The sequence below is a fragment of the Piliocolobus tephrosceles genome, chromosome 8 (genome assembly GCF_002776525.5).
Source record: "Piliocolobus tephrosceles isolate RC106 chromosome 8, ASM277652v3, whole genome shotgun sequence".
NCBI lineage: Eukaryota > Metazoa > Chordata > Mammalia > Primates > Cercopithecidae > Piliocolobus > Piliocolobus tephrosceles.
In genome coordinates, this window is record NC_045441.1 from 78,721,445 (window position 1) to 78,736,005 (window position 14,561).

At 36.6% G+C, this 14,561-nt stretch overlaps 1 protein-coding gene across 3 annotated transcripts in view; it reads left to right on the forward strand.

Moving 5' to 3' along the window:
• CALCR (calcitonin receptor) overlaps positions 1 to 14,561 on the forward strand; it is a 152,080-nt gene that overhangs the window by 77,253 nt on the left and 60,266 nt on the right. Inside the window, exon 1 of one of the 3 annotated variants that reach the window (XM_023226695.2) lies at positions 8,201 to 8,211. The exons of the other annotated variants lie outside the window; for them this stretch is intronic. The gene's annotated coding sequence lies outside the window, so the exon portion shown is untranslated. Of the gene's footprint in view, positions 1 to 8,200; positions 8,212 to 14,561 lie in introns of those variants that run through there. 3 annotated transcript variants of the gene reach the window in all.

Genomic DNA, 14,561 nt, shown 5'->3' on the forward strand with positions numbered 1-14,561 from the left:
TGAGAGAATTGGGAGATATGTGCGTTAAGGGGGTGCATGAGGGTAGCTCCCATTCAAGCTTTCTCTGCAATACAGAAAGACTCCGTAAGAGCAAGTACTGCATCTGGATTCAGTAAATATTTGATGAGTGAATTTATAAACACAATAAGTGCTCTGCTTCATTCTACCCCACGTCCACTTCTACAAGCACAAACATACAAAGATAAATGTATGTACAATGCATAGCAAGGTTATGGGGGAGAGGCAGAAAATTAAGAACCCCAGACTGGTTTATAGCTAGTGAGTATTGGTACAAAAGGGCCTGTGGCTAACAGCTAGCAATTGTTCTAATTGGCAGATGTTGCAGAGGCAACAATTGTTAAATATGTTGAATAACACCCCAGATATCCTCTTATTTAACCTCATTTTATTCAAGTCTAAGCAGATTCTTTCTTAAAACAGTCTTGATATCAGAACCAAACAGAATTTCTAAAGGTGATTAAGAGAAATTAAACCGGGCAAGTGGATGAGCTATTGTTATGGTTATTTCCACCCCAACTAGACCAAACTTTAGAACTTCACTGCAGAATATTGAAGCCAACTAGGAAAAACTCTTTGATGCGAGACAGAGTAGTAATTTAGAACATGAAGTACGTTGGACCCCGTGACAGAGTTTTAATTAGAGCTCTTCCACTAACTTTCAAACAGATTTAAAATAAATGATTCACTAGGTTTTCTTTTGCTCATCTATAGTGTGAGAAGTTTGGAATATATGAATTCTAAGATCCCTTCCAATTTCATCATTTAATAAAATCAGGTGTACTTTATTCTGAAAGAGGATTTTTTCAACTGTGTGTATATAAGGGCAAAATGATATTTTGTATAAGGACTATATCTTAATCCCACCATTTTAAATTCCTGTTCATATTTATAGAATGGTTTCATATGTGTGTGGCATTGACTTCTACATAAATATTTTAAAACTGGGCTTAAAAGAGTTTATAACTTGTGCCAACCAATTTAGTTCCATTCAGGAAGCCTCCTGTGTAAGATATAATAGAAGGGTGATTTATCAGTATTTGTGAAAGTGGACTTTCAAAACCAAGCACCAACATATTTGACCAATCATATATTTACCAGAATTTCAATTAACCAAACAAGTCGAGGCAAAGTCCTGCAATTTCTTTTCCAATATAATAAAGAAATGCTTAGGCCGGGCACGGTGGCTCAAGCCTGTAATCCCAGCACTTTGGGAGGCCGAGACGGGCGGATCACGAGGTCAGAAGATCGAGACCATCCTGGCTAACACGGTGAAACCCCGTCTCTACTAAAAAATACAAAAAACTAGCCGGGCGAGGTGGCGGGCACCTGTAGTCCCAGCTACTTGGGAGGCTGAGGCAGGAGAATGGCGTAAACCCGGGAGGCGGAGCTTGCAGTGAGCTGAGATCCGGCCACTGCACTCCAGCCTGGGGGACAGAGCGAGACTCCGTCTCAAAAAAAAAAAAAAAGAAAAGAAAAGAAAAGAAATGCTGATAAGTCTGCAACATTTACCTTTTACTGCAACTTTTTCTGCTAATCAAGACACCAACATATTTTTCATTCAGGAAATCAATGGAAGTCAATTATTACCCAGACTTGGTCATCTATTCCTTGAACGTTCATTGCACATTAATGTTGGTAAATGTAATTAGAAATAACAGCTAATTTAAATGAATTTATTTAGAGGATCCATGGTTGCAGGATTTTGCAGAACTTTTAATATCCTAACATACTTGTGAATTTCCAGAGAAGAGCACATGGTATTTCACATTTCACACCTTTCACAAACTTTGTTTCAGTGGACTACTCATTCCTCTTTTTGTTATTAATGAGTGTTCACAGAGATCATATTTTGTAAAGCCAATGTGGAAATGCTGTTTTAGTGTATTTTCTATTACAGTGTCAAGTAGAGTCAATATTTATCTATACATTGCTACCTTGTCTCTGTCTTCCAAATACATGTTTTGTATTTTAATGATGTTTGTGTTAGAGCCTATCCTGGAGTGAAAAAGACCTTTAATTATAATTCAGTGTTGTAGGTAGTGAAATGCATGCCCAGAAAGATATAGTAACATGCTTAAGAGTCATGTGGTGAGTTTGAAGTTGTTCTGGGATTACAATATGTATCTCTTATTCCTTTACCCACTATTTTTTTCCATTATGCCATACTGATTTTTCTTCTAATATGTGCCATAGTTGATCTTAACAGAAGTTGAAAAGTTACAAAGAGACCGTGAACATGCTAATTACAATCAGTTTCTCTAAATAGAAGACCCTTCTGAAAATTCAATTTCCATTTGTCCAAAACTCAGTTTACTTTATTCCTCATATATGACAGTCTATATGTAGTGACTAAGAACATAAATTTTGGAATAAGGCCACTTAGGGTTTCTTCAGTATGCTTAGTGATTCCAGTATCTTCATGCTGATCCTTTAGATTGGATTATTTTTCTCCCAATCTCTCACATATTGAAGTTCAACTTTACCTTAAGAAAGCATTGAAACACATCTAATAAGTGCATGATGTATTTTTAGTTAAATTTATTTGAACCAAACAGTTTCTATCTCCCCTTTATCATGGCTGTTATTGAGTTCCGATACTAGCAAGTATACATGAGGTTATAATGCCCTTTTCTTAAATTAGTTTTAATTAGACAAATCGTATCTAATTATCCATTAATAATAGCCATTTGAGTAATGGCACAATTCTGAACTGCACATAATTCTGAACCATTTCTCTAAGATCTCCTTGTTTATTTTTTTTCTTTTCTTTTTTTTTTTTTTTTTTTTTTTTTTTGAGACGGAGTCTCGCTCTGTCCCCCAGGCTGGAGTGCAGTGGCTGGATCTCAGCTCACTGCAAGCTCCGTCTCCCGGGTTCCCGCCATTCTCCTGCCTCAGCCTCCAGAGTAGCTGGGACTACAGGCGCCCGCCACCTCGCCCGGCTAGTTTTTTGTATTTTTTAGTAGAGACGGGGTTTCACCGGGTTAGCCAGGATGGTCTCGATCTCCTGACCTCGTGATCCGCCCGTCTCGGCCTCCCAAAGTGCTGGGATTACAGGCTTGAGCCACCGCGCCCGGCCGATCTCCTTGTTTATTAATGTTGCCTGACCAACTACTTAGATGCCGTGTATCTGTTCATTCAATAAATACTTATTGAGCACTTACTATGTGCAAGGCTTTGTGTAGAGTCTTGTATTAACTACTCTGTTACACAGGATGTGGTACTCAAATTCAAAGTAAACTCTAATTATTTTTGAAAACTTCCACCAAACCAGTATACATCATTGCTTCATTTTACATCTTATATCATTGTTATGTTTCCCACTAGCAAGTATAATTAAAGTTACTTAAGGAGATGGGTCTTAGAGTAGAAACACCGAAAAAAATTTGACCAGTAACTTCTCAAAATTTGTCAAGTAGTTTATACCATTTCCACCAGGATTACGCTAGCATCTTGGAGTAGAAATGTGCTTTCTAGCCATTTCCCCTTAATAGCTAGAAATATATATCCATGCTGGATTATTCCTACCAGGGACTTCTGGACCGTGGGCTTTTTGTCTTTGAACTTCTAGGCAGTGATAATAAAAACATCATCTATGTGCTTAGAAATAACAGTGAAAATAACATATGAGTTGATAAACAGATATAATAGAGATCAAGAGTAATTTGAGACTGAGTTCTTCATGGAAACTTTGAAAAGATATGAAGGGCATAGCTATTAGATCTTCTTTTCATTTATACCCTCAAAAACATGGATTAAACAAGTATGATATGGAAAGCCCTAGGCTGGTTGAAGTCAGGGATATTGTTAAGACAGAAATAGCTTGGTGGTTGGAGAGACCACTCTGAGGGCACAGGACTAGGAGTCAGAACACCTGATTTGTCCACTCAATAACTTCATGACTGGAAACTAACCTAATCTCCTAATCTCCTTGAGCTTTGAGTTGCTCATCCATAAGCTAAGTGTAAAAGGAGAATCTACAACATTTTGTCTTAAGAACTAAATCAAAGAGCATGTATGTAATAATATAGCCTGGTACTGAAAACACAGTAACTATTAAATGCTAATTAGATGATGTATACACAAAATACAAGATACAAAGTGGTTAAGTTTATAAGAGCTCAGTGTGCTCAATAAGAGCTAAATTAGCATGACTGATGTAAAAATACATAGCTGAGTCAGGTCATTGACATGAGTAAAAGAAAAAGTCTTATTTCTTTCAATATGACATCATTTTTATTCTATTTCCCCTATCATCTGAATTATTTCTCTGACATTGTGTGTCATGCTGTTTACCCAGAACAGTTCTCCAATGCAGAAAGTGCCAAGTCTTTCTACTAGCTAGAGTTGGAGCCTGAATTTAGATAGACATTTTAAACTCATGAGGAGGAGTAGGAAGGCACTCTGTTTTGCTTAATGTGGCAACATAAATTCGGTTTATGGCCATATTATGCCTTGGCAAGTTAGTTCCTGTAATAATGAAGAATGATTTTCAAATAGGTTATATAATCAAGGAGTCATCCAACAGAAGGTTTGCTATGACAACAAACCAGCCTATCCTGTGGTTTCATAAAGTTCATTTGCTTATTCACTTAGACTGCAGCTACAGAAACATATTAAATAGAATTATCTAGAAAGAAATGCCAAATTTTATATTTGAAAAAGATTCTACACATTGGGTTTTAACAACTCATAGCTGTTTTGAGACAAGCCATGTTCCTTTTCACTACTCTTTGCCCACATTCCTCATCCTACTCCTTGTTCTCATAGTCAAGATATTGGTGGAAAGGTTCTTGACAAATACTGCTCCAAGGGAGTAATCACCTATGAGATGCCCGTTATAGTACTGGGCTTTGTACCAAGGCTAGAGAATGTTGAAGACCTCAGGAATTCCTCTTTTGCTTCATGAATGGGAAAGAGAGAAAATTATAAGTAAAAGGGCAGCTTCTTCTCATGACTTGCAGGCTTAATCAACTAGAGTAGTTTAGAAACTGCCATTGAGCTAAAAGAGCATTTTTCAAAGTATACTCTATAGATGGGTTATTAATTGTTATCACACCATAAAAGTGTTTCATGGTCAATCAGGTTTGGGAAATGAAGAGTTAACATCAAAGGGGTCTTTTTTGTACAGAAAAATTAGAGTCTTTAAAGTGCTAATGTCTACAGTAAATCTCTGAGAGGAGAATAGGAAAGACTTAATTTCCTAAACTTATTTGGCCTTGGAAACTTTATTCTGTGCTGCTTCTCATGGGATTGGTGCTCTTCTATGGAACATGCTTTTGGAAATGCCGATCTATGAGAATAGACACATTATTTTCAGACCTTGACATTTTGTACTCTTTCCACAAAAAATAAAGATAATTTAATTTTACTTTTCAAGTAAATTTGTTCCCCTTACATGAAGACATTCTGTTCAATCATATTATCATTGATTTACTGATTATGATTTTATTTATTCACAGAAGAAATGATTTCCACTGATCCACCCACTTTTGCCACCCTAGGATGCAATTTTCTGGAGAGAAGATTAGTGGCAAGTGTCCATTTATGGATACAAACCAGTGTAGATTTGGTTGTCCCACCAGTAACTGAACCTCCGACAATGGTTTCTTCATTTGCACGTTCTAAATCAGCCATGACAATGAGATGTTTAGGCTCCACATTGACCTGGTTTAGGCTTCACATTGACTCTAGCAGGATGGGGCTCCTGTCAGGGTTTTTGTCTGAAAAAAGTGGTTAAAAGATATGTTGGAAATCATTACTCTAAGGAGCCAGATTACTGAGACAGGTCTTGTATACTTCTCCTATTCAAGGAGGGCATGGCTAAGTAGTCATTCTATAGATAAGAAACTGGCATAAAAGTGAAGTTCTTTGTTCAAAAGTAATAATAATAATAAAGGGAGAAGCAGAAATTAGAATTTTTTTGGCTCCACGATTAAGGCACTTTAAGTAAAGGACAATGCTTCCTGTCTTACTAAATTATCAAATTGACATTCCTTAGGTTCTAAACTATCCCTTAAACCAAGCAGCCAACATTTACTGAGCATTTACTATGTTCCAGGCTCTTCTCTAGGTTCTTGGGTTGCAAGAGTGAACAAAATCCTTGCTATGGAGATGGTAATTCATCAAGAAGCAAGTAAACAAATAATCTTATGTCAAAGTTAAACTTTGTTCTGATTTTCTTTTGAGTGATCTTCCTGGTGTACCAGATGATTTTCTGGTTGCAGGTCTTCTGTATTGCCTGTTTCCATTCCAATTTGAAAGTTCTCAAGGTGCATTTCATACCAACTAATTGCTGTTTGGTAATATTGTCCTTTCTACCTGGGTCCAGGTTTCACTCTCAAAGGCTCAGGTCAGGGCTATTCTCCTGAAGGTCACTGAACTGTGAACACAACCAGTATCACCCTGAATCTTGCCTCTTTTAAATCCCACACTAAATCAATCTCTAGATTCCACCCTCCAATCTATCCATCCTTTCATTCTGTCTTTTAATCATCTCTCCAACTAAGCCATCGGCCTCTGCCAGTTCATCCTGGATTCCCCACGGTTGTCACTCTCATTAACTCTCTCTCCCATTCTTTTCTTCCTTCTAATAATCTCAGGAAAGGGAAATTATCTCATTCTTCAGCCTGATTCTACTCTTCTTTGCCTGCTTTTCTCTCTGACACTGATAAAGCACCTCCTTTCTTCACAGTTCTACCTGTATACGTTTTTTTCTCCCCTCCTCAGGAATCACCATAATGTGCTTTTTTTCAAAACACCGTATCTACAAGGCATTGTTTAACCCAGGACAACTGCAGTGCAACTTTTCTGACTAGAGGCAGGGTTGGTGAGCAGAGATCTACTGTAATTTGTGCATGAGGCATTTGTTATAGTTCCAAATAATGCAAGTCTTTAAAATTAAGACCTCTTCAATTAATAGGCAAAACAAAAGACATTGTTTCTTATCTAAATCTCCTCTGTTATTTCTGAATATCCACTCTCAGATCTGTTTTCAGGCTATTTTTGTTCTTATAAGCTGCTTGTGATACATTTGTAAATGTCGCATGTGGGGCTTTAAGACCATGGGGGTCCCCTTTCCTAGAACAAGATGACTGTGCAGCTCATTCACCTTAAAGTGATAAGTCTCCCATTGCCTCCTGTGCTCCTCATTTTAATAACACTGTTGAGTCAAACAGCAACTTCTACATTACAAAATATCAAATACATGACATGGATAGTGCCATGTACTATCAATTAGCCCTCTAATCACCCATATTCACCTTCATAAAGAAGCTGGCTCCTCACCATATTAGCTCTCACATTTGGAATTAATGAGGAGGATCATGTCAAGAGGAGATTTGATTTTTCATTCTGGCACCACTCATGGTGTTCTAAGTATCCTTCTTCTCTCAGAGGCTAAATTACAGGACGATCATGCCTTTAGGAATTTAATGTATGTCTATGACTTCTTTATACTTTGTAAAATGCAGGATATAGACAAGGAAAACTGTGTCAGTTTCACAAGTATGTATACATCTCAAAAGCTCTACCTTTCACACCAGGAAATAAGTCTTACCCAATATATGGAAGTAGTAATATTCCCAATCAACAAGAAAGACATAAATTAAAAGTTTGCCTCCTCCACCTACTTTCCTCTCCTGAATTTCTTATCTGTCCTTTTACCAAGCCACAAATCTAAGAGACAATTTTAATTTTTCTCTATTTCTCTTCATGATCACACTGGTGCTCATTACTATAAGGGGGTCCTGTATTGTATTCCTGGCCAATGGTTCTTTGCACTTACTTCAAGTTTGTAGGGAATTGCTAAAGAAGAGTAAAATTGCACTCATTTTAATATGGAATACCAGTTGGAGGGATTACGACTTGAAGCAGGAAAACTGGTCTCGAGGCTGTTGCCAGTGAACTGAAGAGAAAGATGGTGACCTGCACTAAGGCAGTAGATAGGATGGACATGTTTGAAAAGATCCCAAAATGCAGATGGAATCAGAGAGTCCTAGAGACTAGAAGCTTGGAATGAAGAAGTGAGTGGAATCAAGAATGATCCCTACTTTCTTATTCATACAATTCATGGATAATTGTGCAAGACACTGATATGAGAAATGCAAGAAAATGGACAGAGAAAATAATAAATTTAGATTTGCCAATGTGGTGGTGTGGTGAGGATAGAGTTGTAAAAAATCAGAATTCCATGTTTTATTTAACTCATTAGATCACAAGCCACCATCATTATCAATAGTAATAAACATCAATAATAATAAACCTAAACAAAAATAAACAATTTTGTGGTGTGCCAGAGATGCATAGCTATCTAAAATATAATTCTTATCTGAAAGGGTTTAGCATTAGGTGAGGTTGTTAAGATGTGTGTATATGTAGATGAAAATACATAGAAATACACAGAATGCCAAATGGGTAGTTTGGGTAATAAATTTCCTAAGCACTCAAAACCTACTTTTTCAGCCGTATTTCCACTCCCTAAGAGGCTTTATGCTCCAGCTAACTTAAACTATTATATTCATTATTCTTTAGTTATCCTAAGTTTTTCTAGATCCATATGTTGTTTTTATTTACTTTCTCTGACTAGGAGGTCTTTGCTTTTCAAGACCCTATTCAAGTTTTCAAATTTTATCTCAAAATATAATACCCTCCCTGATCTCCCAATCAAAAATTATGTAACCCTCTTATAAGGCCCTACATTTTTGCAATTTCATTGAACCTTTTACCCAGTCTGCATTAGAGTTATTTTGCAACATCTTATATCATTTATGCCCTTCCCCACTTAGATGCTCAGCTTCTTATACTGGAACCATATCTCATCCAGCCCATATTTAAATTTCATGTAGTGCCTCAGCACTTAATGCATGTGTGTATATGCTTCTAATTTACTGAGTGAACTTGAAATAAATCAGAAACAATGAAAAATGATCAACATATAAAATGACATTTGAAAATTATAATTTACATTCTCAATTTCCTGTTACACCAGTATGTAAATTGAATAGAATTTACTCTTTTGGGGACAAGTCTATTAGACATACATTGTAGACAGTAATTTATATCTGGGAAAATCTGTAAATACTTTTCTTAACTATTCTTTCATTTTTTTAAAATATGTGAGTACATATTTTATTTATTTTAATTATTTTATTTTATTTTATTTTATTTTATTTTATTATTTTATTTTATTTTATTTTATTTTATTTTATTTTATTTTATTTTATTTTTGAGACGGAGTCTTGCTCTTTCCCCCCGGCTGGAGTGCAGTGGCTGAATCTCAGGTCATTGCAAGCTCCGCCTCCCGGGTTTTACGCCATTCTCCTTCTCCTGCCTCAGCCTCCGGAGTAGCTGGGACTACAGGCGCCCGCCACCTCGCCCGGCTAGTTTTTTGTATTTTTAGTAGAGACGGGGTTTCACCGTGTTAGCCAGGATGGTCTCGATCTCCTGACCTCATGATCCGCCCGTCTTGGCCTCCCAAAGCGCTGGGATTACAAGCTTGAGCCACCGCGCCTGGCCCTTTTCTTTTTAAAAAATAAAATTTTTACACCTATTGACCTGTCCTCTAAGTTTCCTCCCTTCGCACCCCACCCACCAACAGGGCTTGCTATGTGTTGTTCCCCTCTCTGTGTTCATGTGTTCTCATTGTTCAACTCCCACTTATGAACGAGAATATGTGGTGTTTGGTTTTCTGTTCCTGTGTTAGTTTGCTGAGGATGATGACTTTCAGCTTCATCCTTTGCAGGGATATGAGCTCATTCCTTTTTATGGCTACATAGTATTCCATGGTGTATATGTACCACATTTTCTTTATACAGTCTGTCTTTGATGGGCATTTTGGTTGGTTCCATGACATTGTTATTGTAAATAGTGCTGCAGTAAACATACATGTTCATGTGTCTTTATAGTTGAATGATTTGTATTCCTTTGGATATGTACCCAGTAATGGGATTGCTGGGTCAAATGGTGTTTCTGGTTCTAGATCCTTGAGGAATCGCCATACTGTCTTCTACAATGGCTGAGCTAATTTACATTCCCACTAACAGTGTAAAAGCATTCCTATTTCTTCACAGCCTCTAGCATCTGTGGTTTCTTGACTTTTTAATAATCACCATTCTGACTGGTGTGACATGCATGGTATCTCATTGTGGTTTTGATTTGCATTTCCATAAGGATCAGTGATGTTGAGCTTTTTTTCATATGTTTCTTGACTGTGTAAATGTCTTCTTTTGAGAAGTGTCCAGATCCTTTGCCCACTTTTTGATGGGTTGTTTGTTTTCTTCTTGGAAATTTGTTTAAATTCCTTGTAAATTTTGGATATTAGACCTTTGTTGGGTAGATTGCAAAAATTTTCTCCCATTCTGTAGATTGCTGGTTCACTCTGATGATAGTTTCTTTTGCTGTGTGGAAGTTCTTTAGTTTAATTAGATCCCATTTGTCTATTTTGGCTTTTGTTGCAATTGCTTTTGGCATTTTTGTCATGAAATCTTTGCCCATGCCTATGTCCTGAATGGTATTACCTAGGTTTTCTTCTAGAGTTTTTATGGTTTGGGGTTTTTATTTAAGAATTTAATCCATCTTGAGTTAATTTTTGTGTAAGGTGTAAGGAAAAGGTCCATTTTTAGTTTTCTGCATATGGCTACTACTTTTCCTAGCACTATTTATTGAACAGGAAATCCTTTCCCCATTGCTTGTTTTTGTCAAGTTGTTGAAGATCAGACAGTTGTAGATGTGTGGTGTTATTTTTGAGGTCTCTGTTCTGTTCCATTCCATTGGTCTATATGTCTGTTTTGGTACCAGTGCCATCCTGTTTTGGTTACTGTAACCTTGTAGTATAGTTTGAAGTCAGGTAGTGTGATGCCTCCAGCTTTCTTCTTTTTGCTTAGGATTATCTTGGCTATATGGGTTCTTTTTTGATTCCATATGAAATTTAAAGTAGTTTTTTCTAATTCTATGAAAAATGTCAGTGGTAGTTTGATGGGAATAGCATAGAATCTATAAATTACTTTGAGCAGTATGGCCATTTTCACGACATTGATTCTTCCTATCCATGAGGATGGAATATTTTTCCATTTGTTTGTGTAATCTCTTACTTCCTTGAGCAGTGATTTGTAGTTCTCCTTGAAGAGGTCCTTCACATCCCTCATTAGCTGTATTCCTGGGTGTTTTATTCTCTTTGTAATGATTGTGAATTGGCTCTCTGCTTGTCTAGTGTTGGATTAAAGGAATGCTTGCAATTTTCATACATTGATTATGTATGTATCCTGAGACTTTGCTGAAGTTACTTATCAGTTTAAGGAGTTTTGGGGCTGAGATGATGGGGTATTCTAAATATAAAATGTTGTCTGCAAACACAGACAATTTGACTTCCTCTATTCCTATTTAAATACCCTTCATTTATTTATCTTGCCTGATTATTGCCCTGGCCAGAACTTCCAATACCATGTTGAACAGGAGCAGTGAGAGAGGGTATTCTTGTCTATGCTGGTTTTCAAAGGGAATGCTTTCAATCTTTCCCATTCAATATGATATTGGCTGTGGGTTTGTCATAAATAGTTCTTATTTTGAGATATGTTCCATCGATACGTAGTCTATTGAGAGTTTTTAACATGAAGGTATGTTGACTTTTATCAAAGGCCTTTTCTGCATCTATTGAGATAATCATGTGGTTTTTGTCTTTGGTTCTGTTTATGTGATGGATTACATTTATTGATTTGCGTATGTTGAACCAGACTTGCATCTCAGGATGAAGCCAACTTGATCATGGTAGATATGTTTTTTGATGTCCTGCTGGGTTCAGTTTGCCAATATTTTATTGAGGATTTTCACATCAATGCTCTTCAGGGATATTGGCCTGAAGTTTTCTTCTTTTGTTGTGTCTCTGCCCGGATTTGGTATCAGGATGATGCTGGCTTCATAAAATGAGCTAGAAAGGAGTCCTTCATTTTCAATTCTTTGGAATAGTTTCAGAAGAAATGGTACCAACTTTTCTTTGTACCTCTTGTAGAATTCAGCTGTGGATCCATTTGGTCCTGGGCATTTTTTGGTTCGTAGGCCATTAATTACTGCCTCAATTTCACAACTTGCTACTGGTCTATTCAGGGCTTCAACTTCTTCCTAGTTTAGTCTTGGGAGGGTACCAGGAATTTATCCATTTCTTCTAGATTTTCTAGTTTATTTGTGTAGAGGTATTTACAGTATTCTCTGATGGTAGTTTGTATTTCTGTGGCATCAGTGGTGATACCCCCTTTTTCATATTTTATTGTGTCTATTTGAATCTTCTCTCTTTCCTTCTTTATTAGTCTAGCTAGTGGTCTATCTATTTTGTTAATTTTTTCAAAAACCAGCTCCTGATTTCATTGATATTTTGGAGGGTTGTTTGGGTTTCTATGTCCATCAGTTTTGCTGTGCTCTTCGTTATTTCTTGTTTTCTGCTAGCTTTTGGATTAGTTTGCTTTTGCCTCTCTAGCTCTTTTAATTGTAATGTTAGGGTGTCAATTTGAGATCTTTGCAGCTTTGTGATGTGTGCATTTAGTACTATACATTTCCCTCTTAACACTGCTTTAGCTGTGTCACAGAGATTCTGATACATTGTCTCTTTATTCTCATCGGTTTCCAAGAACTTCTTGATTTCTGCCTGAATTCCTTTATTTACCCAGGAGTCACTTGGAAGCAAGTTGTTCAATTTCCATGTAATTGTGTGGTTTTGAATGTGTTTCTTAATCCTGAGGTCTAATTTGATTACATTGTGGTCTGAGAGACTCTTTGTTATGATTTTAGTTCTTTTGCATTTGCTGAGGAGTATTTTGCTTCCAATTATATGGTTGATTTTAGAACAAGTTCCATGTGGCACTGAGAAGAAGGTATATTCTGTTGATTTGGGTTGGAGAATTCTGTAGATGTCTATTAGGTCCCATTGATACAGAGGTGAATTAAAGCCTTGAATATCCTTGCTAATTTTCTGTCTCATTGATCTCTCTAATATTGACAGTAGAGTGTTAAAGTCTCCCACTATTATTGTGTGGGAGTCTAAGTGTCTTTGTAGGTCTCTGATAACTTGTTTTATGAATCTGGGTGTTCCTGTATTGGGTGTATATATATTTAGAGGAGTTAGCTCTTGTTGAATTTTTCCCTTTACCGTTATGTAAGGCCCTTCTTTGTCTTTTTTTTTTTTTTTTTTTTATTGTTGGTTTAAAGTCTGTTTTGTCAGAGACTAGGATTATAACCCCTGCCTTTTTTTTTTTTTTTTGCTTTCCATTTGCTGGGTAAATTTTCCTCCATCCCTTTATTTTGAACCTATGTTTGTCTTTGCACATGAAATGGATCTCCTGAATATAGCACATCAATGGGTTTTGACTTTTTATCCAATTTGCCAGTCTGTGTCTTTTAATTGGGGCATTTAGCCCATTGGGGCATGTAAGGTTAGCATTCTTATGTGAGAATTTAATCCATCATCATGATGCTATCTGGTTATTTTGCACAATAGTTGATGCAGTTTCTTCATAGTGTCATTGGTCTTTATATTTTGGTGTGTTTTTGCAGTGGCTGGTACTGGTTTTTCCTTTCCGTATTTAGCGCTTCTTTCAGGAGCTTTTCAAGGCAAGCCTAATGGTAATAAAATCTCTCAGTATTTGCTTGCCTGGAAACGATTTTATATCTCCTTCGATTATGAAGCTTAGTTTGGCTGAATGTTAAATTCTGAGTTGAAAATTCTTTTATTTAAGAATGTTGAAATTGGCCCCCAATCTCCTCTGGCTTGCGGAGTTTCTGTTGAGAGGTCTGCTGTTAGTCTGATGGGTTTTGCTTTGTAGGTTACTTTGCCTTTCTCTCTGGCTGCCCTTAATATTTTTTCATTCATTTCGACCTTGGAGAATCTGATGATTATGTGTCTTGGAGTTGATCTTCTCATGAAATATCTCAGTGGTGTTCTCTGTATTTCCTGAATTTGCATATTGGCCAGTCTTGCTAGGTTGAGGAAGTTCTCCTGGATAAAGGATAGGTAAATTCTATAGGTAATATAATGGATGTAGTACAAGAGGAAATTATCAGTTAAGCAATCATAACCACTCACCCCTAGTTGGAATGTAGGTTTCACACAAATCTCACTGATGAAAAGAAATATATGTATATTTCAAACGTTTAGCCCTTTGTTATCTTTTCTTGCATAAAATTATCTGCAGAGCCATGAAAAACTGTTTGATATTTGTGACTAAGCAGACTGTTTGGGTGATTATGCTCTTGAGTATGAATGGTGAGCTGTTAAATGAAATACTCAATCATTGCTATGGAAGAAATTTGTTCTTACTAGCAATTTGAAGCTTAAAGAAACATTTATAGGAAAGAAAATTACTCAAAGCTTTAAATAAGGCTACTTTTAGAGTTGGCCTTAGACTACCTAGATGGCATGATGATTAATCTTTTGCAAATTATAGATTTTATTTGTTTATGTCCAGTGAGGTGACTTCTTGGTAGACGTCTTCATTGCAATTTTCAGCAGCTCTATTGATGACACTTGTTGATTGAAGCTGACATGATTTGCTCTTGCT